Here is a 21,751-nt window from a genome sequence, read left to right on the forward strand (position 1 = left end):
CGGTAATATTGTATCTTCATAGTTATCCAGAGTAAGAATGAATGCTCTCCTTGGCCATTATATTCGATGGTATCTTATGTTCTTTGTAATATTATAAGAAGACAATGGTTCTGAATGCATCTTTTTATTGCTCGTCACTGCAGTTCGTCGTTGGTAGCGAGTGGAATGTCTTTGCGCAGGTTACTCTTTGGTTGCGGGGCGGCTGCCATCTTGTTTCCGGGAGGTTGAGGAGAGCTGAGGAATGAAGCGGTGTCAGGAGTTTGTTGTCTTTCGATTGTGAAATTTCTGATTCAGTTGATAGATCGTATACGTGTGCGGTGTAATTGAAGCAGCAATGTGTAACATCATCATATCCAAGCAAGGTAAGATATGATATTCTTTTCCCTGCCTCATATCGCCGTGTATTAGATGCAGTAGCTTGGTAGGCAATGTATTTTTAGCATCGAGTGTGAGCATGGTCACGGCCATGGAGGCTCGGCGAAAAAAGTGTCAATAGAACAACCTGTCATAGCTCACTTTGTTTCATTGTCATTATTTCATAATTGATCGAAAGGTTGCCCTGTGATGTTCCGTTCCAATATTTGAAGCATGTCAGTCCGTTCTCTGCGGAAGTTAAATGTATAAATATGTATTGATTTATACATTGCATACAAGTGTTTGACCTACATCCGCAGGAGTGCATAGCGTTGAGCCCCTCCCCCCTGTATATATCGTGCAGTTAACATTTAACAACAGTGAAGACTTACCTTATCTAAATTATGCTATCAGGTATTTGAGTTTATGTTTAACTTTTTATTGAAGAATAATATATATATATATATATATATATATATATACCATTCGTATGGTGCTAATGATGCACGAGTAGTTCATACCTTGGCTCACTGCAACTGTTATCTATCTCGTCAACCTTTTACTTGTGGACGTAAAGATGCAGTATATAATAAAAAATCTGTTCGTAAGGACGGTGATTTCATTTAGTGATTTGGGTCGTTTCAGTCATCAACTTCATCTGTCTGCGTTATGTGAATCCTGCCTAAAAGTGTTTGTTATGGTGTCAGTAATTATATAGAGGTTTTGTAACTAACCCGAGCTACAATTTAGAAAAGTGCCTTCGGACTAGGAATGAGACATCACCTCATTTTCCTGGAGGGAGTTTGTGTGGAGGGGGCAAAGTAATTATCGGAACGATGTGCGATGAAAATTGCCGCGATCCGGGATCGAATCATTCTTTGTGGCCTCCGAGTCCTTAAATATACCCTTGCGGTACGTGCGGCGATCACAGGCGTGCTTTTCGTTAATCCTTCTTGTCAGATCTCCGAGAGTTGACCAATGGAGGTCTGACAAGTGGTGGTGATTATGGTTTTAAGAGGAAGTACAACTAGGCAACCATCCTCGGAAATGAAATGGCGTATGGCTTTTAGTGCCGGGAGTGTCCGAGGACATGTTCGGCTCGCCAGGTGCAGATCTTTCGATTTGACACCCGTAGGTGACCTGCGCGTCGTGATGAGGATGAAATGACGATGAAGACGACACATACACCCAGCCCCAGTGCCAGCGAAATTAACCAATTATGGTTAAAATTCCCGACCCTGCCGGGAATCGAACCCAGGATTAACGAAAAGCACGCCTGTGATCGCCGCACGTACCGCAAGGGTATATTTAAGGACTCGGAGGCCACAAAGAATGATTCGATCCCGGATCGCGGCAATTTTCAGGGGTCCTGGGTTCGATTCCCGGCAGGGTCGGGAATTTTAACCATAATTGGTTAATTTCGCTGGCACTGGGGCTGGGTGTATGTGTCGTCTTCATCGTCATTTCATCCTCATCACGACGCGCAGGTCACCTACGGGTGTCAAATCGAAAGATCTGCACCTGGCGAGCCGAACATGTCCTCGGACACTCCCGGCACTAAAAGCCATACGCCATTTCATTTCCGAGGATGGTTGCCTAGTTGTACTTCCTCTTAAAACCATAATCACCACCACTTGTCAGACCTCCATTGGTCAACTCTTCTCCTTTCCTGAGTTCCACTTCATTAAAATATTCGATGTCTAGGGATTATTCCATTTTCTCTCTTTTTCGTCCCTTCCCTTTCTTAACTCGAGAGTTCGAAGCTCTCCCTCGCCTTTCTTCATTCAAAGTCTCGTGGGGCTATGTCATTGTTTTGACATCACCAGTAACAGTCCGCGTGCTCACCTGTAGAATTCGGCTTCGTATTGTTGACAGTCGATGTTTTTGGACGTGGATAGTTTGTTTACAAACAAATGTCCTGTTATCTCCAACGTTAATTGTTCCGTTTACATAACCAAATCGTCTACCGATGTGTGCGCTTCTGTAATCTGGTGATCAGTATAATTTGGAGATAGCAGTGTCATCGCAGGATCATCGCATTTGTCTTGATCGTGGATGGTTTATGTTCGAGCCCTTTGGACACAAGAACGTTTTTGGATGGGTCGCCTAAGATTAGCTGCAACATCTTTTTCTTGAGATCTCACAGTTAACAGCGATCGTCGTTAATGATTAGAAGGTGTTCACCAGTCCACTGTTTTGCTCAGGATGCCTATTCAGTGGTCTTGCCAATTTAGCGAGGGATTAATTTCCTATTTGAGGTTGGCACTAATGTGGACTAATGTTTCAGATGCCCTTCCTGACGCCAATCCTATGTAGAGGGATGTATTCATTATTGTGTGTGTCTGTGGTGGTCGGTAGTGTGATGTAATATTTGTAAATGAATATTTCACTTCACAATTAAACTCTTAATGTCATTGTACTCTCTGCGAACAAGAAAGAAGTGTATAGTTGTGCTTGAATTGATCGAAATCGGGTTCTTACACTTTGCGGGTTTCACTCGTGAGCTACTCGGCCTGCCTGCTAACACACGTCAGATTTTTGACGACACTACTTTAGGAGAGGAATAGGACTGAGAAGGCACATTTGGGTGTAAAAAATGAGAAACTATGGAAAAATCCTCTGAGGTGTTAATAGCGGGATTCGAACCCACCATTTCGCGAATCCGAACTTACATTTATAGACTCGTGACATTTAATATCGCAGCGTGTATCAAAGTGAGTATAGATACTGCGTTCAAAATATGATTGCACTTGGGCGAGTCCAGTGTTCATCGCAGTATAGAGAAGAGCGTAACGGGTAGCGGGTACGTCAGTAGACCGAGTACAGCCATCGCATTATCACAGGACAGGATGACTTAGATGATTTATGAGTGCTAAACTAAACTACATAAAAGTGAACAAACGAACAATACAGTAAATGTAAATCCACGGAACGTCTGAGTGAAATGAACCACTGTGTCACCAAGGACTGGTTTCCCACTTCTTCTCCAGGCAAATGCCGGGGTGGTACCTAACGTAAGGCCACGGCCGCTTCCTTCCCTCTTCTAGTCTTCCCATACCCCCGCAAGTCCCCTGTTCAGCATAGCAGGTGAGGCTGCCTGGGCGAGGTACTGGTCATCCTCCCCAGTTGTATCCCTCGACCTAATGTCTCACGCTCCAGGACACTGCCCTTGAGGCGGTAGAGGTGGGATCCCTCGCTGAGTCCGAGGGGAAAAACAACCCTGAAGGTTAAACGGAGTAAGAAGACCAAACAATAGCATGGTTAGCCGATTCGAGCCCGTTGGTGGAAGACGTTTTCACCATCACAATGTTGGCCGGCGTGTCAAAAGCCTGTATTCAGTTCCAAACTTCTCCGCAGTATTCATATGAAGTGAGGACATATGATGCTGTTGATCGTAATCTGCTGTTCGGATGGATGCGTTATAAGCTCTAAGCAGACCCCTTTGTGCTATTCGACAGAAGTACGCTGCGCGCCGGCAGCAGGTTTCGCCCTCTCCCTTCCTACTATCATACATAATATGTATGTATTATCACGTCGTTCATTTCACTCAGCCCGAAAGCCTACAAATTACGAATTATCGTGTAGTCAGCACAAACGGATTCTCGTGGCCGCTATTCTTGGCTTTCTAGACCGCGGCCGCTACCTCACCGTCAGATAGCTCCTCAATTGTAATCACGCAGGCTGAATGGATCTCGAACTAGCCCTCAGATCCAGGTAAACGTCCCTGTCTTGGCCGGGAATCGATCCCGGGGCCTCCGGGTAAGAGGTAGGCACGCTACTCCTACACCGCGTAGCCGGCTTTACTTCTTCAATTTACCTCTACAAAATCAATACTCATGGAATAGCCGTTCAAAAGTGTGAATTCTAGTCTTCTCAGTGATTGTGACTAATATCAGCGAATCTTACGAAAACAGTTGTAACCTTTTAATTCTGAAGCTACGTACTACTGTGGTTTCTGCACACAACTGTTCAGTAATTCGAATACAAGTTATGAATCTTGAAAAGCATTGGTTTCATTCCTACGCTTTCTATGGAACAGCTTTTTTTTTCTCTCTCTCTGAAAGCCAGGTTGAGTAGCTCAGGCGGCGGGTTCAAGTTGGCGGGTTCGATCCAGGCTCAGTCCGGTGGTATTTGAAGGTGCTCAGATGCTTCGGTCTCGTGTCGGTAGATTTACTAGCACGTTGTCCAGCTCTATGGCTAAATGGTTAGTGTGCTGGCCTTTGGCCACAGGAGTCCTGGGTTCGATTCCCGGTAGGGTCGGGAATTTTAACCTTAATTGGTTAATTTCTCTGGCACAGGGACTGAGTGTATGTGTCGTCTTCATCATCATTTCATCCTCATCACGACGCGCAGGTCGCCTACGGGAGTCAAGTCAAAAGACCTGCACCTGGCGAGCCGAACATGTTCCAACGGACACTCCCGGCACTAAAAGCCATACGCCATTTCATTTTACTAGCACGTTGAAGAACTCGTTTAGGTCAACATTGCGGCACTCCGGCGTCTCCATAAACCGTAAAAGTAGTTGGTGAGCGTAAAACAATTATTATTATTATTATTATTATTATTATTATTATTATTATTATTATTATTATTATTATTATTATTATTATTATTATTATTATTGTTATTATTATTATTATGTCTGAAAATATACCTGATTTTAAAGCATCAAACGATGTGTATGAACATAGCAAGAAAATATATTTCTCAAAACAATGTCTCGTTTTATGGGAGTCGGGGAGCCGAAGTTCCTGCGATAGCCAGGAAAATAATGACAAGTAAGTACGGTTTTACCACACAAATCGTCTTCGGTTTGAGATTGTAATGAATATCGAAAAAAAAGAAAAAGAAACAAAAACCCCATAGTTTTCTCTCTAAACATGAAGAGGTAAGGTAAGGGTTATTCTGCCCGAAGGTAGGTCCGAACCTCCGCAGAGGTGTTCCTGAGCCGGAGTTTACGTGCGGTAGGGTGGCCAGTTCCTTTCCGCTCCTCCATTCCCTTACCCCCCACCAACAGCGCGTGGCAACCCATCCAACTCCTGACCACGCCCAATGTTGCTTAACTTCGGAGATCTCACGGGATCCGGTTAAATATAAAGAGGATCATATTTAATTTTCTAATTGTTCTAGTGTTGAAATTGTCAGACTCCTTAGCTGAATGGTCAGCGTACTGGTCTTTGGTTCATAGGGTCTCGGGTTCGATTCCCGACTGGCGAGAGATTTCTAAAAGCTCCTAGGGTAACATTTAGCATTTCAGCTGCGTAGAAATATATTTACGTTTCTTTTTGTAATTACTTGGCATCTGAGAACGTAGGTAAATAAGAAACTGTTGAATTAACATCCGTTCAAATTTTAGTATGGTCGTCGTTTTAAAACTTATCTTTTCTTGTACCGGTTAAAATGTCGGTGGGCCGATAACCTAGATGTTAAGTCCCATGGAACCGTCATTATCGTTATCATCCATATCTTCTGCATGTGGAGCACATTATTATACTGTACCATAGTGTAATATTGTAGATAATCAAGACTGTACGTTTACATCGTTAGTATCTCAGGCGCAAAAATAACTATGTTCAGCTTGGTTTCTATCATTCAAACTTGACACTGAAGAGAAGTCAAATTCTGGGATAACTGCTAGGCTTATGCGATAGTGTTCAACAGAACCATCAAGAGAGGATGGGAGCTGTCAAACGATCTTCTCACCTCAGTTGATACCGAAACACGCGCACGATTATCCATTGTGCCCGTTTCTGCCTTTTTCCCTATACATTTTAAACTCTTCGTCAGTATCCAGTATTGAACCCTACTGTCGGCAGCCCTGAAAATGGTTTTCTGTGGTTTCCCATTTTCACATCAGGCAAATGCTGGGGCTGTACCTTAATTATGGCCACGGCCGCTTCCTTCCCACTCCTAGCCCTTCCCTGTCCCATCGTCGCCATAAGACCTATCTGTGTCGGTGCGACGTAAAGCAAAAAAAAAAACAAAAAAAAAAAACAAACTCTTCGTCGTTATATCTATGCCTTTCTGTGTGAAACTTGTGACAGAGTTTCTGACTTTTAGAACTTAAAGAAAAATATAATGTGTATGTTATACCGGTACTCTACCTGTTCTTTGAATTACATCTGACCTATGAAAAAAATAAAAACAGAACTGGACGCAAATAACGTGTAGGTAAGCTAATTTTACAATTTCTTCGAGGATGCAATTCTTCATACATACTGAAGTCCGGCCATTCACCTCGCGAGTATTAACTAGGTTGTCGCACATCCGTTGTAGGACATGACTAGGCAGCTCTACAAGTCCGCTCTATTGTAGACGCAACTCAGATATGACTCATGTACATTAGAAACGAGCTATACTCACTTCCTCCCGTTTTTTTGTTTGTTTTGTAAGGAATATACGGTACCTGGCCTATGTTGGCACTATACTTCTGCCTCTGACATAAACACTCTTCCGCAGTTCATCACCGCCAGCATCTTTACCGTTCCTTACTCGGAGTGTGATTTAATTTTATACCAGCAGGTAAATATTGTGACTGTGTCTTTGGACAGGCTTCGAGTTCATAATTTATTTCAGCAATTCGTTTACTCTTTCTGATCTGTTTTGTTATCACCTGTTTCGAACATCACAGTTCTCCCGCCAAATATTTTTGCTGACGTGAAAACGTCTGTAAACTGAAGCCGCTTTCATTTTACGCGTATTGTAGTGTAACAAAATCATGTGCCGAAACTGAAAGACATACGAAGTTGGTTAAGATGCCCAAAGATAGATTTGACGCTGTATAATAAAATGGTGAATCCCAAAAGAATAAAATGGGAGAGGAGGGGACCAAAATTTGAAGTGGGAATAGTTTTTGAAAAACATCAATTTTGACCTTTCGCTGGATACTGCTCCTCACCCGGGCTATATAGCAACTATAGCTCGGGCTATAGTTTTAGCCATCCGTGTCACTAGGCGACAAGTCAGAAAAGTCTATTTGCAGTAAATGCGATGCGTTCGTCTCTTATTGTAGTTATCATCGACCACATGTAAATAAAGTTGTGTTGAATCGACTATCTGACTTGTCCTTCATTATGTTCAAGAAGTCAGGTGCTTTATTTACTTGTTTCTAGTGGTAGCGCTTAGAACTCATGGTCCTCTCCTACACTCCATATTGAAGTATCTTTATTTGTATGTAACAGAGACATAGGAAATTGTACACCAAATGAGGAACTTTTCTCTACCGGTGTTTCTTGTTATGCTGAATGACCAAAGCGAAACATACAAGGTGATCTGATATAACAAGCTGCCATTGTGCCATTCCTCGGTAAAACATAAAAGTAATCGTGGAAACAGAAAATGCTCCCTGGAACCGATGACCTAGATGACCTTTAAACAACAACAACAACAATAATAATAATAATAATAATAATAATAATAATAATAATAATAATAAAATGCTCACCGTATACCCGTAGCAAAGGGAAACGAAAATTTTTAGATAGCTTTCAAATAGTATTATTCTAAAGAAGAACATACGCTCGAAAGCTTCATGGATTCAAACGTATCTGGTGTTAATGTGCAAGAAACAGGATTAGCCTTTCTTTCACAAAAGAAGGGTTGTTTTTGAATTTGAGTTGCGCACTGTTAGCAGTTGGTCCACGAACCAAAGTGACTAAGCACAAAAGTAAGATAAAGTATATTTAATTTAGAAACACCACCCCACCATACTCCACACATCCTCATTTTCCACCCATTTTTTTTAACGTAGGCTGAATGCGAAATTTTGAAATACCAATTTTATTATTAACTAGCAAATGTACCCGTGCTTCGCTATGGTATTCTACATTGTATACGCATTTCTACATAAATTACTGTACACGCCGTAAGATTTTATTAAATTGCATATGTCTTAGCGTTATCAGATAACGGGGAGTTTTGATGATAATGGCAGGCCACGTTTCTAGCTGCCATTCACAATCGAGTTCGGGATTTTCTACTATAACGGCAGGCTTAGTTGGCTACTGCCATTCACTATCGAGTGGAGAGTTTTCATTATAATGAGGGGTCCCTTTTCCTAATGCCAGTCAAGTCGAGTTGGGGAATTTTAATTGTAATGGCAGCCACATTTGCCTACTGCCAGTCACAATCGAGATTGGGAGTTTTGACATACTCTCCAAATTGAGCAGTGATTTTACTGTCTGTTTTTGTGATACAACATAACTTATCGTTTAGCCACCAATTACCCCGACGGCTCTGAGTTACAACTAACAACCAATTACCCCGGAACGAAGGTCTGCACTATCATTAAAATTGCCTCCATATTTCGGTATTTTTCATGGCCAAAAGTTACATATTTGAATATCTTGGAATTTTTCCGTCGGTTGCAGGCTAAAATCTATGAATTTTGAAAAATTTCAATTTTCTAGTTCGTCTGGCAAATTATCCGCCATCTTGATTTGGGGGGGGGGGGCAAAATTAAGACTTTCAGGGAAGTGTTAAGCCCATGAAAACTATAGGTAATCGCTTTTGAAAAATGTACCCCACCGGGTGAAAGAAATGCTTACACTTGTGTTCTTATGCTGAGCCGAAAATGTGAAAAACTGTAGTGGGTTTGATCCTGCCTGAGTTCGATAGTATGTGAAGAGGAGTCGCTCGTGGAAGGCTGAAAATCTGCAAAGCTCGTGTCGGTAGATCTACCTGTACATAAATGAATTCTTGCGGCACATAATGTCCGGCTCCTCGGTGTCTTTGGAAACCTTGGGACGTAAAGCAACATTATTAAAAGCAGCCTCAGACGCCCTAGATTTTCAATGACGTTCTCTTTGCGAGGTGAAGCTGGTCTGCTATCAGCATCGTTCCCCAAATATCTTTCGAAATCTGAGCACATTCAAATCGGCCTCACGTTTAGAAGCATTCTCAGATGCTGGACGTGGACTGGTGCTTTTAGGCTTTGAACGAAGATTTTCCACTGGCAGCCTGGTTTTAAGTTGCCATAGGAAGATGTGCCGCTATGAAAAGTTTCACAACCTAACTACTGACTCTAAATAAGTTCCAGTTAATGATACGTTATGCCACTTAATCAGCGAAATCATAGACTGCGAAGGAAAAAAAATACACGAAAAAAATAGTGCATAGTATCACTAAAAGGAAAGAGAGTCCAAGTTTCGGTATTAGCACTCGCACACATACAGAGAAATTAAGGAAGAAAGTAATTCAGTTGAGAAAGTTGACATTAATTGAAGATAGGATAATAACTGAGGACAGCCGGATAGAACAAATATGTAAATACCATGTGAATCTATGGAAAAATTAAATTTCCCTCACTAAATTGTGATGATATGAGTTGTAGATTTAAGAAAACGGTAACAGAGGATAAATTTAGACGCAGGGATTCTTAGGTAATCAGATAAGATGATGACTTGTGGTGTTATTACTTAAGCCTAAATAGGCAAGGCAGAGGCAAGAAATTAAAGCAGGAAACGGAAGTAGAAGAGACATACAGTAAAAATTACAGTAAATGCCAGAGAACAACTTGCGGTGTGAAATAATGGGCCACAGTCCGCGGTACTTTTGAAATAGTAACAGCCACATTTTGTACTATTCGAAGACGATTGTAACCTCCAACGGTATTCTGCATATATGCCGCAGAATGGCAGCTTGATGTCTCTCTCGCCTTCTACCCAAGGAAAAAACACGATTTTACAGGAGTGATGACGAAAATGGTAGAGACGTCGCCATGGTATAATAACCGGTAGGTCGGCCTGCGAGGGTGTCCATCACTCAACTCAGAGCATGAAACCCGCAGAAAATAGTAATTTTCTCCGTCATTTGAAGAGTAAGCGAAACTATGTAGATTCTTCTTCTTTCTTAATCTGCTTACCCTCCAGGGTTGGTTTTCCCTCGTACTTAGCGAGGGATCCCACCTCTACCGCCTCAAGGACAGTGTCCTGGAGCGTGAGACATTGGATCGGGGAATGACCAGTACCCCTTCCAGACGGCCTCACCTGCTATGCTGAACAGAGACCTTGGTGGGGGATGGGAAGATTGGAAGGGATAGATAAGGAAGAGGGAAGGAAGCGGCCGTGGCCTTAAGTTAGGTACCATCCCGGCATTTGTCTGGAGGAGAAGTGGGAAACCACGGAAAACAACTTCCAGGATGGCTTAGGTGGGAATCGAACCCACTTCTACTCAGTTGACCTCACGAGGCTGAGTGGACCCCATTCCAGCCCTCGTACCACTTTTCAAATTTCGTGGCAGAGCCGGGAATCGAACCCGGGTCTCTGGGGGTGGCAGCTAATCACACTAACCACTACACCACAGAGGCGGACAACTATGTAGATAACAACAAATATTTAAAACGAATGGTCGTTTCTCATGTAGTCTACAGATTTGACAGAAAATTAGTACTGTTTGAGAAAATATCAAATAGGCTAATTCGTTGATTTCCCTACAAACCCCCAGTTTTTTCGTGATTTTTAAATCATGTGGATATCAAAAGCTGCTCCTGGATGAGTATACTCTAAATATGAAATTTGGTCGATATCTGTCCAGCCGCTTCGCCGTGATGGTGGAACAGACAGACAGACAGACAGACAGACAGACAGACAGACCTGAAACAGATACTTATCTGAAAAATTCGCAAAATAAACTCAATTACAGACAGCAGACCCCCTACAGTTTTATTGATATAGATTAAAAAGTAAATAATCTTTCACATTTAAAAAAATCAGTGATATTGTCGAATGGAGATGTATTATAATAATAATAGTAATAATTGACAGTATGTCATTAAGGGTGAAACATTCCGGTTCACTCGAATAGTTTAAATGCAAGGGAATTACTGTGTGGCACAGTGTGGCGTGAGACCGATGTTTTCCGCTGACGTGTCACATGCAACGCGAACTGTTTGGAATGTGGGGTGATAACAGAGCTATCTTGTGAAGTTCCTTCTCTTCCCTGCCCCCACGCATATCACGTGAGTTTCGTGTAACTTAGATCAGTCTCAATCTAGGGTCCTATAATCCCTATATATTCGTGGTTTGGACCTCGATGTTTCATACTGCTAACATTCTTAGCATAGGGTGACCAACCGTCCGGCAAACCGTCCGGCATTTGCCGGACATGTCCTTTTTAAATGCTTGACCTCTGCCCGGCAGGCATTTATTATTTGCTATTAAATGTCCGGCTTTTTGTATATTGTGTTCTTTGTTATTCAGTTTCCTATTGTTTTCTCCGTTGCAAGTCTATTTTTGTAGAACTTCCTCTATCTCAGTCATATTCTGGATACCCCTGTCAGAATGCATCATTTTTACTCACTTGGTTTTTCGAAGAGCATGATCTCTGATTTCGTCAGTGACGAAATCTTGCAAAGCAATCGCAAGTTGCAACAAGTCTATTCATGTTCTCCCTCTTTACCATAGTTTTCAGGTGCACTAAGACGGGTATTCACCGAAATAAGCTTCGCAGTGTTGCCAACACGGTGGATTTCCCACTAAATCTAGTTATTTTTATGCTTTGTCTGGTTAAATTTCGAAAAATAGTCGGCAGTGTGAAATTAGTTTTTTCTCGGTTATGTCGATCGATTTTTTTGGTTTCGTGGTTTGTAAATAAGGAATGATTGTATAATAAAAATGCTGTTAGCTACGGTATTACGTAGTTCTCTTTCTGTGCTAGTTGGATTCGGAGCTTGTGAATGAGGAGACTTTTTGTTGTTTCTTTATGCTATTTGAATAATATCAATATGTGATCACACAAAAGTAGCGAAACAAAAGAGGGAAATGTAAGTTGTCAGAGAAAGTGAAACCCGTGTTTTTTTGGTTTGTTTTTTACAATTTGTTTTACGTCGCACCGACACAGATAGGTCTTTTTGCTATTTGCTTTACGTCGCACCGACACAGATAGGTCTTATGGCGACGACAGGACGGGAAAGGGCTAGGAGTGGGAAGGAAGCGGCCGTGGCCGTAATTAAGGTACAGCCCCAGCATTTGCCTGGTGTGAAAATGGGAAACCACGGAAAACCATTTTCAGGGCTGCCGACAGTGGGGTTCGAACCTACTATCTCCCGAATACTGGACACTGGCCGCACTTAAGAGACTGCAGCTATCGAGCTCGGTCACAGATAGGTCTTATGCCGACGATGGGATGGGAAAGGCCTAGGAGTGGGAAGGAAGCGGCCGTGGCCTTAATCAAGGTACAACCCCAGCATTTGCCTGGTGTGAAAATAGGAAACCACGGGAAACCATTTTCAGGGCTGCCGACAGTGGGGTTTGATCCCACTATTTCCCGGATGCAAGCTCACAGTTGCGCGCCCCAACCGCACGGCCAACTTGCCCGGTACCCGTGTTTTGAACGTAGCGAAAGTGAGGCGAAATATATTTGTGACTGTTATGTAACTGTTGGAAACAAAGATGCCGGTGATCTCGAGAGATATATCGCTAGTGAAAAGCATAGAAAAAACAATCAGAAGCAGTTCTTCTAGCAGTAATATTGATACATTTTTCCCGATTAAACATTCCCACTAGATAGGACATTGCGGGCAACAGAGGCAGCGTTAACATGTTACACTGTGTCCCCACCATCAGTCGTGTATCACTAACTGTACATCAAAGTTGGATAAAGTGCTGTTTGCATATTCTGAGATAGCTAACAAAATATTATGTGCTAGAACCTTAATTGATACTATGATCAATAATGTCATCACCCCTCATTCCATTGACATTGTACCGGTCGGTACACCTCCACGCCGCTAATTTAAAATGTGCGCCAGTTGAAACTCCTCTGCTGGAGGAAGTCTGAACTTTATTGACGGTATTAATTTTCTACTTTCTCAGAAGATGTCACTACCTGTAAATTTTGGAGTTTTAGAACTGTGTCATTTTTGATGTGTTTTTGTTTTGCTTGAAGTAAGAAGTGTGAACTTTCTCTTCTAGAGGACACTACTGAAGAACTACAATAGTGCACCCTAGTGCGAAGAAAAAGAACTGTTCTTTGGAGAAAATTTTATTTCAAAAGTTTGTTCTTTGTTAAATTTCTTTCAGCCATTGGTTAAGTTGGCAATATTACCCCTTTCTTTCCCCTTGTTTTAAATCTAGCCAATCCCGAATTTCTGAAATTAATTTTCCACCAATAATGTGTTTCTTCTTCATCTTGTGTAGGGGTTTCTCTTTATTCTCCAATAAAGTGATTGTGGGCGGGTGTTCTCATTCCCCTAACGCCTAGAACCTTCCGCGAGGGTATATAAACTGCTGATTTTAGGGTCTCTGCGCCACTTCTGTTCCATCTTTCAGTGTGTAAAGTACATAGCAGGGGGCGGGAAGCGCCTCTTTCTTCGGCAGCGGTCAACAACAAGGTAATGGCCAATTAATAACTTCTTTCTTTGCTAGCTCAGCAGTTTAACTCTCGGGGCGGGTCCGAAGCTTTTTCCATTATGTAACCTTCCTTAAAATGTAAAGAAACTTGTATCTATTTCATCTTTTAAACTGCATATCGGGATAGAGAGTGCTTAACCCTCTCGAGCTCCCAATCATATTGTTTTGAGGTGAACTTATTTTTCTCAACCTATTCTTCGTTAATATAATGTAAATTGTTCTTTTCTGAAGTCACCTCTGTAGTATGGGATTAGCCCTTGCATTAACGGCCTAGTGCCAAGTAGGTTTTAAATAAAGTGTATTAGGAGTGCGGAGAGCCTCCTTTCAAGTTGGTATTTTAGAGGCCATATAATTAACCTTTTCTCACTTAATAGGCCTCAGTAGATTGGGTATTTTACCCCTGGGTTTATGTCCGTTGAGGACAACTTGAAGGTGGAGTTTGGTGTGGCCTGAGAGAGGCTTAAAGTTGAGAGCGAGTGGCTCTTTTTTTTTGAAAACTGAGTGTTGTATGCCTCGAGGAGGCTTTACTGTGTAATTTGGAGCAAGTGCTCCAGGGTTTGATTGGGGTCTTCTGCCCCGTTGTTGAAATTTGTATATCGTAAAGTTGGGCTAGTTGCCCAAGAATTGTGTTTTCAGGGCTCGAATCCCAAATCCTGTAAATACTGTAATTGTACTTTGTTGCCTTGCTACTCCGTACCTGCCATTCTTGTTATTTCTGAATTTTGGAAAGAAAACATAACCTTGTTAAATTTTACATTAACTTTAATTCCGTAGCTGGAGACCTATTCACACCCGCACCTTCTTTCACCTCTACCTACCACGGAAATCTCCGTAACAGACATTATCACTAAAACATTAAATAACAGTATTCCTTTGTTCGGAGTGGTTACTGAAGCTAGCAACCATGGGGCTTTGAAACTTTTCATATTGTTATAGACTATTTAGCCTGTAAATAAAATTGTACTCTAAAGTTTAGAACTACAAACATGTCCCAATGAAACTTCAAAGACAATATCCAGTTATGTTTCCTGGACTTTCAAGAAACATATTTCTGCTAAATGCGCTGCTTTTAGTGGATATAATGCAAGTGTGAATTTTGGTGGATTAATCGTAGTGAAGGCAAAAGCATGTTTTCAGCACTTAAAAGTAAATTAAATGAACATAGTCGGGGTTGGATGTCCAGCACATGTGCTGCTTAATTGTTTGTGTACCGGGGGTACACCTTCTCCGTCCCGTTGAACTGCGCGCCTTCTAGAAGGCCATCTGTGTTATGAATCTTAAACTATGTAACTCAAGATACTCGGACCTTTAACCATTAGATGTGTCTACTATCGGCATATGTGCCCCCTCTGGCGGGATTACGGACAAATCATTTTTAAGGGAATTCTCAACACTCCTACGGCTTCCTCCTTTCTAAGTTATTAACCAATCAGGAATCGTGTGTATATTTCTCTAGCTAATTAAAATTGGGGGTGTGTATAGGCATTCTGCCGATCTCAAGAGAGTTCTGGAACTTCACCCTCTGAGATGCTATGAAAGCTGGGCGCTTTAGGGCCGTAGTGTCATCTTCATCGCTCCGATCCAGTGTGTGCGCGGCGTAATAAGGAGGTAGGGGCTGCCTACCATCGTCCGAGGGTCAATTATTTAACGTAATGGCAGAAATTTCTTAACATATGATAGCTCCGGGCAGATAACTTGAGGGGAAGGTTTCAAGCTTCTTTCTTATTGTAAGGCTCTAAAATCACTGTTTAAATGTATATTTTCGGCAAGCCTGAGGACTTTGTTCAAATTCCTGCTGGGAAACATGTAATTTCTATAGTCTACTAATATTATAAAGAGGAAAAATGTGTATATTTGTTTGTAACGGATAGACTCAAAAACTACTGAACCGGTTTAAAAAAAATACTTCACCTATAGAAAGCTACATTGCCAGTCAGTAACATGGGCTATATTTTTTAATTTCTGGGGGGGCGGGGCGACGAAGGGAGATATAACAATATAAAAATAATAGACTATTATAGGAGAAATCGAATTTGTCGTACATGGACGAGACAAAGCTCATTTTAAGTCCCGTGACACAAAGAAAAATCTCGGTAAGCCTTACGGGTCCGAAAACCATGTTTTAAGGCCCTAGAACTAATCGTTACGGAGATATTGGCACCACACTACCCCTGCTCTAGGAATCGGATAAAGAAATGAACTGCCGTAACCATGGCAACGTCAGCTCCAGCATTCTTACAGCAGTGATATTATCTACAATATATCACTAAAGCTAACATGTTACAGACATTAAAATTGGTATTTAGGGATCTCCTTTAACAATAAAAGAACACAAATTTTTGTTTTCAGAAAAACCACTTAAGATGGTTGGGGGGGGGGGGTGAAAGGAAGTGAGGAAGGATTTTAATTATTTATACGAGGATACATATATCTCAGAAACTGAAGATGTTACATACGTTAAAAATGGTACTTGGAATCTCCTTTAAAAATAATTGAACACACTTTTTTTGGAAAATCCACTTAAGGGGGTGATATAATAAAAAAGCGGGTGAATTTTAAAAATGAGTATCTGTTTCTTCTACCGTTTTTCCCACACCTGTGGGGTCGCGGGTGCGAACTGTGTCGCAAATGTGGATTTGACCCTGTTTTACTACTGGATGCTCTTCCTGACGCCAACCCATATATAGGGGTGTAATTACTTGCGTGTTCCTCTTGTGGTTGGTAAAGTGGTGTGTTGAGTGAATATGAAGAGGAGAGTGTTGGGACAAACACAAATAACCTGTCCCCGAGCCAGAAGAATTAATCACACGCGATTTAATTCCCCGACTCAGCTCGGAATTGAACCCGGAACCCTGTGAACCGAAGGTCCCAACGCTGACCAGTGAGGCAAGGAGTGGGGCAGTTTTTAAAATGAGTATATCTACAGAATATCGCATAAACTTACCATGTTACGGACGTAATCTCCTTTAAAAATAAAGAAACACGTACTTTTTGTTGTTTGGAAAATCAACTTAAGCTGGAGATCGAAAATACATGAAGAAGGGGTTGAATTCTCTTTTTGAGGATACTTATATCTCAAAAACTAAGATGTTACAGACGTGAAAATTGGTATTTGGAATCTCGTGTAGAAATAAAGAAACCCTTTCTTTTATTCGACTTAAAAGAGGACTGTTTCTTACATGTAGAGTTCCATGATGTAGATGTTGATTCCCATAGGGAATCAGAAATAATTGTTCCGAATGAGTAAATTTATAATACCAATATAAATGGTCCGTTATTGGACATTATAAATTTTCCAGCTAACTCATTCCTGGTTGCCAGCGTTTCGCCCCCGTGTGCTAGGCTGGGCTCATCAGTTGGTACCTAGCACACCTACCAAGACGCTGGATAGTGCATACCGCGGAGGCCTCTGCGTAGGCTTATTGTAGCCACCGGCAGTGCCAATGCACTATGAGAGACATTGTCTCATTATCAAAAATTGATGCCTGCTTGGCCATCAGATGATGTAGATGTTGATTCCCATAGGGAATCAGAAATAATTGTTCCGAATGAGTAAATTTATAATACCATGTCGCATGTTCCAGATTTAGCTCTGCCAGTAGCTTGGTCGTCTTTGCCCCAAAAGGCAATGCCACAAACGTGGTTTTCAAAGTGGTCCTGGGATAAATGAAATGCAATTTTTCGGCGAGTTTTTATACTTTAGGGATTTTCAGATAATGTCTTAGTGCAGTACCGAGAAACAGTTATTTTATATCAGCTTACGAAATCCTCGTCAGCGAAGCCGTGGGTAACAGCTAGTTGGGAATAAAGAGTGATCACCCTCTGTTAATTCCCATTCAACTTGGTAGGGGGTGACTAACATTTTCTAAATCTCCAAATTCTTCACACTGCTTTGGTATGTAATCTTTCGCATCTAGTCACCCCTCTGTAGTAGCCTCTGCAACTTCGGGCCATAAGCCCATTTAGGATTCTAAATTTTATTTCTAAAATGAGTGCACGTGTTTCACCTCCTAGCCTTTTGATCATGACATATGGTCTGAAAACTCTTATTTTTTGCATTAAGGCCATTTAGTATGGGCACTCATTGTCCCCGTTTAAACTGTAATTACTGAGAGACAAATGTGTAAACGACTGTTAAACAGAAGTGACTGCAAACAGTGTTTTCGAAAGTGTAAGAAATAATTTTGTAAGAAGCTTGTAGCTCTTAGAGACTGGACTACAGTAACCTTTCGGAGCTCAGTCTCCTAGAATGTGAGTGGAGCAAATATGCTCTTGTAAAATAGTGTATCTTCAGAGCTACAATGCTCACCTACACAGAAACATAAGGGGGTACGAACAAACGGTCCTACTATTACCGGCAAGTGTGAAATTCAGTTTAAAGATTATGTAAATTTCTCTTCGACTATAAGGAATTGTTTGTTGATCAGTATTACATACGGTCTCGACAACACGTTCCTAGAACAATAAAACAACGTCGGTTGGCGCTGTCGTCCACCGACAAGAAGCGGATCGTATAAGTACCTTGCCACATGGGTATGAAGGAGCAAAGAAATAAATATAACAACTTAATGTAATTCTATTTTATTATGTACAAATAGATACAATAAATTATGTCAAAAAAGGAAGTATTGTACCTTGATTGCATCATAATTTGAAATTCCTTGTCCCCATCCACCTCGGGCTCGCAAATGCGCCATGTCCAAAGGAGCCATGCCTTGGGTTTCGTCATCACGAAACACAAATGAGATTTGAACACTTTGTTCGAGCATAACAGAAGCTCTCTGTTTCATTAAGTTCCCCGTTGTTCTAATGGTTAGGTTAGCTGTATCCACATGAACTTCCATGGCTCTGTAATAAATTCTCCATTTCCGTGCTAAAATGCCGAAGGCATTTTCTACGACCGTTCTTGCTCTACACAGTCGATAGTTGTAATTTTCTTTGCGCTTATCTCCTTTTGCTTGTCTGTATGGAAACGGTCTCATTAAGCAACTTTTCAGAGGAACGCTTCGTCGCCGATTATGAACATAAGGCACAGGCACGTTCTCTCCAGGAAATTTTTGTATTTCGGAACACCAAGAGCGCCCGCTTCTAACCGTTGTCCTATTTCAGAGTACTGGAAAATACCACCATCACTGTTTTTTCCGTTCCCTCCGATATCCACACATAGGAACTTGTAATCTGGACCAACAATTGATAAAAGTACAATAGAGAATTTCTTCAGGTACCGGTAACAAAAATAATTTGATCCACTGTTCCTCGGACATTTCATAGTAACGTGCTTCCCATTGATACTACCAATACAGTTTGGGAACTGCCACATTCTGTAATATCCTTGAGATGATTCTATCCATGTTTCGGTAGATGGTTCTGGCATGGATATTACTTGCATTCTGTCACACATAGCTTGGCAAACATCACCCACAATAGCACTAACTGTTGTGAATCCGACCCAGAAACTGTGACCAATTATAGATAGGAATCTCCAGTGGCCAGAAATATTAAAGAAAAATACACAGAGTGGAGTGGAGTCTCGCAAATCTGAGCGTTATTTTAATTTTTATTTTCGTAAATATAAAATTATTTTTCTAAAGCCATTTCATTCCCTGCGTATTTCCGCCATGTTATCGTTCTGTGGGTCCCCTCTACTGAGATCAAGTCTATCTATTAAAGCACTTTTATTGCTGGGCAACACAGGACCGCATCCAGATGAACATGGACTAGTAATAGATGGAATTCGAACCTTATTTTTGCTCCCTAACGTAACAAATTTGATACACCCTATGGATCAGGCCGTTTTGGAATGTCTAAAAATAAAGTATCGGAACCGCCTGCTACATTCACTCCTAGAAGCAACACAACGTGAGGAAACCATCACGAACTTCCTCAGATAGCCATGAAGGACGTAATGTATTAGACGAACTTCGCAGCGACCGCGGAATTGTAGGTTTTGCTTCCCGCGTCCCGCGTTGGTGTGTGCAGAAAGATGAATTTCGCAACGACTGCGGGATTATAGGTTTCGCTCCCGCTCCCCGCATCCCGCATTGGTGTGTGCAGACCTTTACAACCGCATGAACTGCGCAGTCACATTGAAAACTGCATCGAGCTACGCTATCAGACTGCTACGTTCACGTACTACAGAGATTTTCCTCCTATATGACGTTGACAACTAGTGACGTTCACTCTACAAGCGGACCAATTATATGCGAGACCCGAAGTGCGGTGATTTCCCCCAAACATCTATCAAAAAGATCAAATGCTGCTGCAGTTACCGAGGAGGAGGAGGGGGCAGAGAGAGAAGGCGAGAAATATGAAATGCATGTCTCCATTGTTTTGAAGTATCGGTAGATTGTAATTATTAATTAAAAATTGAGTAGATTTTATATAAAAATACCTTTCCTCTGGTAGTCAAGAAAAAGAAGTAAAGAATAAGGCGACGGCTGTCTTCATATAAGGGACGAGAAGAGGGAATCCGAAGGCACGTGAAGGGATCGTACGCTAAAAGAGCTGCTAGAAGAGAAAATCATGACGTTGCATGATTAATTCCAGTGCCTGAGACAGGCAGGCTGGCCAACAGCAAAAAGAAACTAAAGATAAAACCAACATACTAGCGGAACCAAGTATGCTATTGCAAATGAAATGAATAAATAATTGCCACCCCCAAAATTTATCCAAAAATAATTTTCTCCGTAACATTTCCCCTGACTCTTCTGCCCCCCTAACTTTCCCCCAGGGACGATTAAATCCCCCTAAATTTAGGGGTAAACCCCGTAAGTTGGCAACACTGCATGGCGGGGATTTTCCTCCTACATGATGTTGACAACTAGTGACGTTTACTCTACCAACGAACCAATGAACTACTGTATGTGCGAGACCCGAATCTGGATTCCCCTCAACATTTACCAGAAAAAATAAATGCTTCTGCGGTTACCGAGGAGCAGAAGGGACAGAGAGAGAGAAGGCGAGAGATGTTCATGTCTCTAATGTTTTGACATATCGGTAGTTTGTAATCCTTATTCATTTAAAAAAATCAGTAAATTGTATATAAATACACCTATCTTTTGGTAGTTAATACAAAAAAAGAAGAAGAATACGCGGCTGCTGCGTTTATAAAAGAGACGAGAAGAGGGAATCTCAAGACCCGTGAAGGGTTTGTACGTTTAGAGCTGCTAGAAGAGAATATCATCACGTTGCATGATTAATTACATTGTCTGAGATGGACTGGCCAACAGCGAAAAAAAATAAAGATAAAATCGACGCACTAGCGGACCCAAGCCTGCTATAGCAATGAAATAAATAATTATTGTCATTCCCATATCCTCTCAAAATTCCTCAAAAAATAATTCCCCCGTAAAATTCCCCCAACTTTCCCTCTGGGACGATTAAATCCCAGTAAATCCCTAAGTTGGCAACACTGGAATGCATATGCTGTAACTCGTAAGTCGACCTTCCGTCATCGATTTGCCGTCACAACTCCCTCCGTGCAACCTCTCGCAGTCTCGTGCCGCTTATATTATGTAAAAGTAGCTTGTTGAGTAGAGTCGTTCACTTCCGCAGACACGCTCGGAGTCAGCCGACCGATTATATAAATAAACAGTGCGATAGTCTTCCTAGCACTGGTATATTTAGAATATGAATACAGATGATCGATCTTTGTGTTATTTTCTTTCTTTTGTATTGGTAACCTGTGTCAGTTGTCGGGAACGTCTCTTTTTGGACTCATGATGGATAGTACTACTTACCCTATCTTAGTAAGAACGTGAAAGCGTTTTCCAGTTGGTCGAACAAAATGTGTATTGTGAACTGGAAGTTACGACATTAGAGATTAGTTCAAAATATCATTGAGGCATTACAAGTCACATACTGTCTTGAAGGTGACACGCTGAGAAACGCTCTATCCATCACGTATCCAAGAATGCATTATCATCCACTTCCATATAGAAAACAGACCAATCCCATGGTGCTACAATCTTGCTGCGCCTTTGGCCTGCCAAGTGAGCGCGGCTTGGCCTGAAGAATACGAAGTGATGCACGGTTAGCGCGACGAATCC

The 21,751-nt window shown here is 41.6% G+C and overlaps 1 protein-coding gene across 2 annotated transcripts in view; it reads left to right on the forward strand.

Annotated features, from left to right (window-relative positions):
- Positions 1 to 224: 224 nt before the first annotated feature.
- Positions 225 to 21,751, forward strand: part of LOC136856907 (protein FAM13A) — an 856,533-nt gene continuing 835,006 nt past the window's right edge. For both annotated transcript variants that reach the window (XM_067135141.2, XM_067135143.2), the window contains exon 1: positions 225 to 362. The gene's annotated coding sequence lies outside the window, so the exon portion shown is untranslated. The remainder of the gene's footprint in view (positions 363 to 21,751) is intronic.

This window comes from Anabrus simplex, chromosome 1, assembly GCF_040414725.1.
Source record: "Anabrus simplex isolate iqAnaSimp1 chromosome 1, ASM4041472v1, whole genome shotgun sequence".
Classification (NCBI taxonomy): domain Eukaryota; kingdom Metazoa; phylum Arthropoda; class Insecta; order Orthoptera; family Tettigoniidae; genus Anabrus; species Anabrus simplex.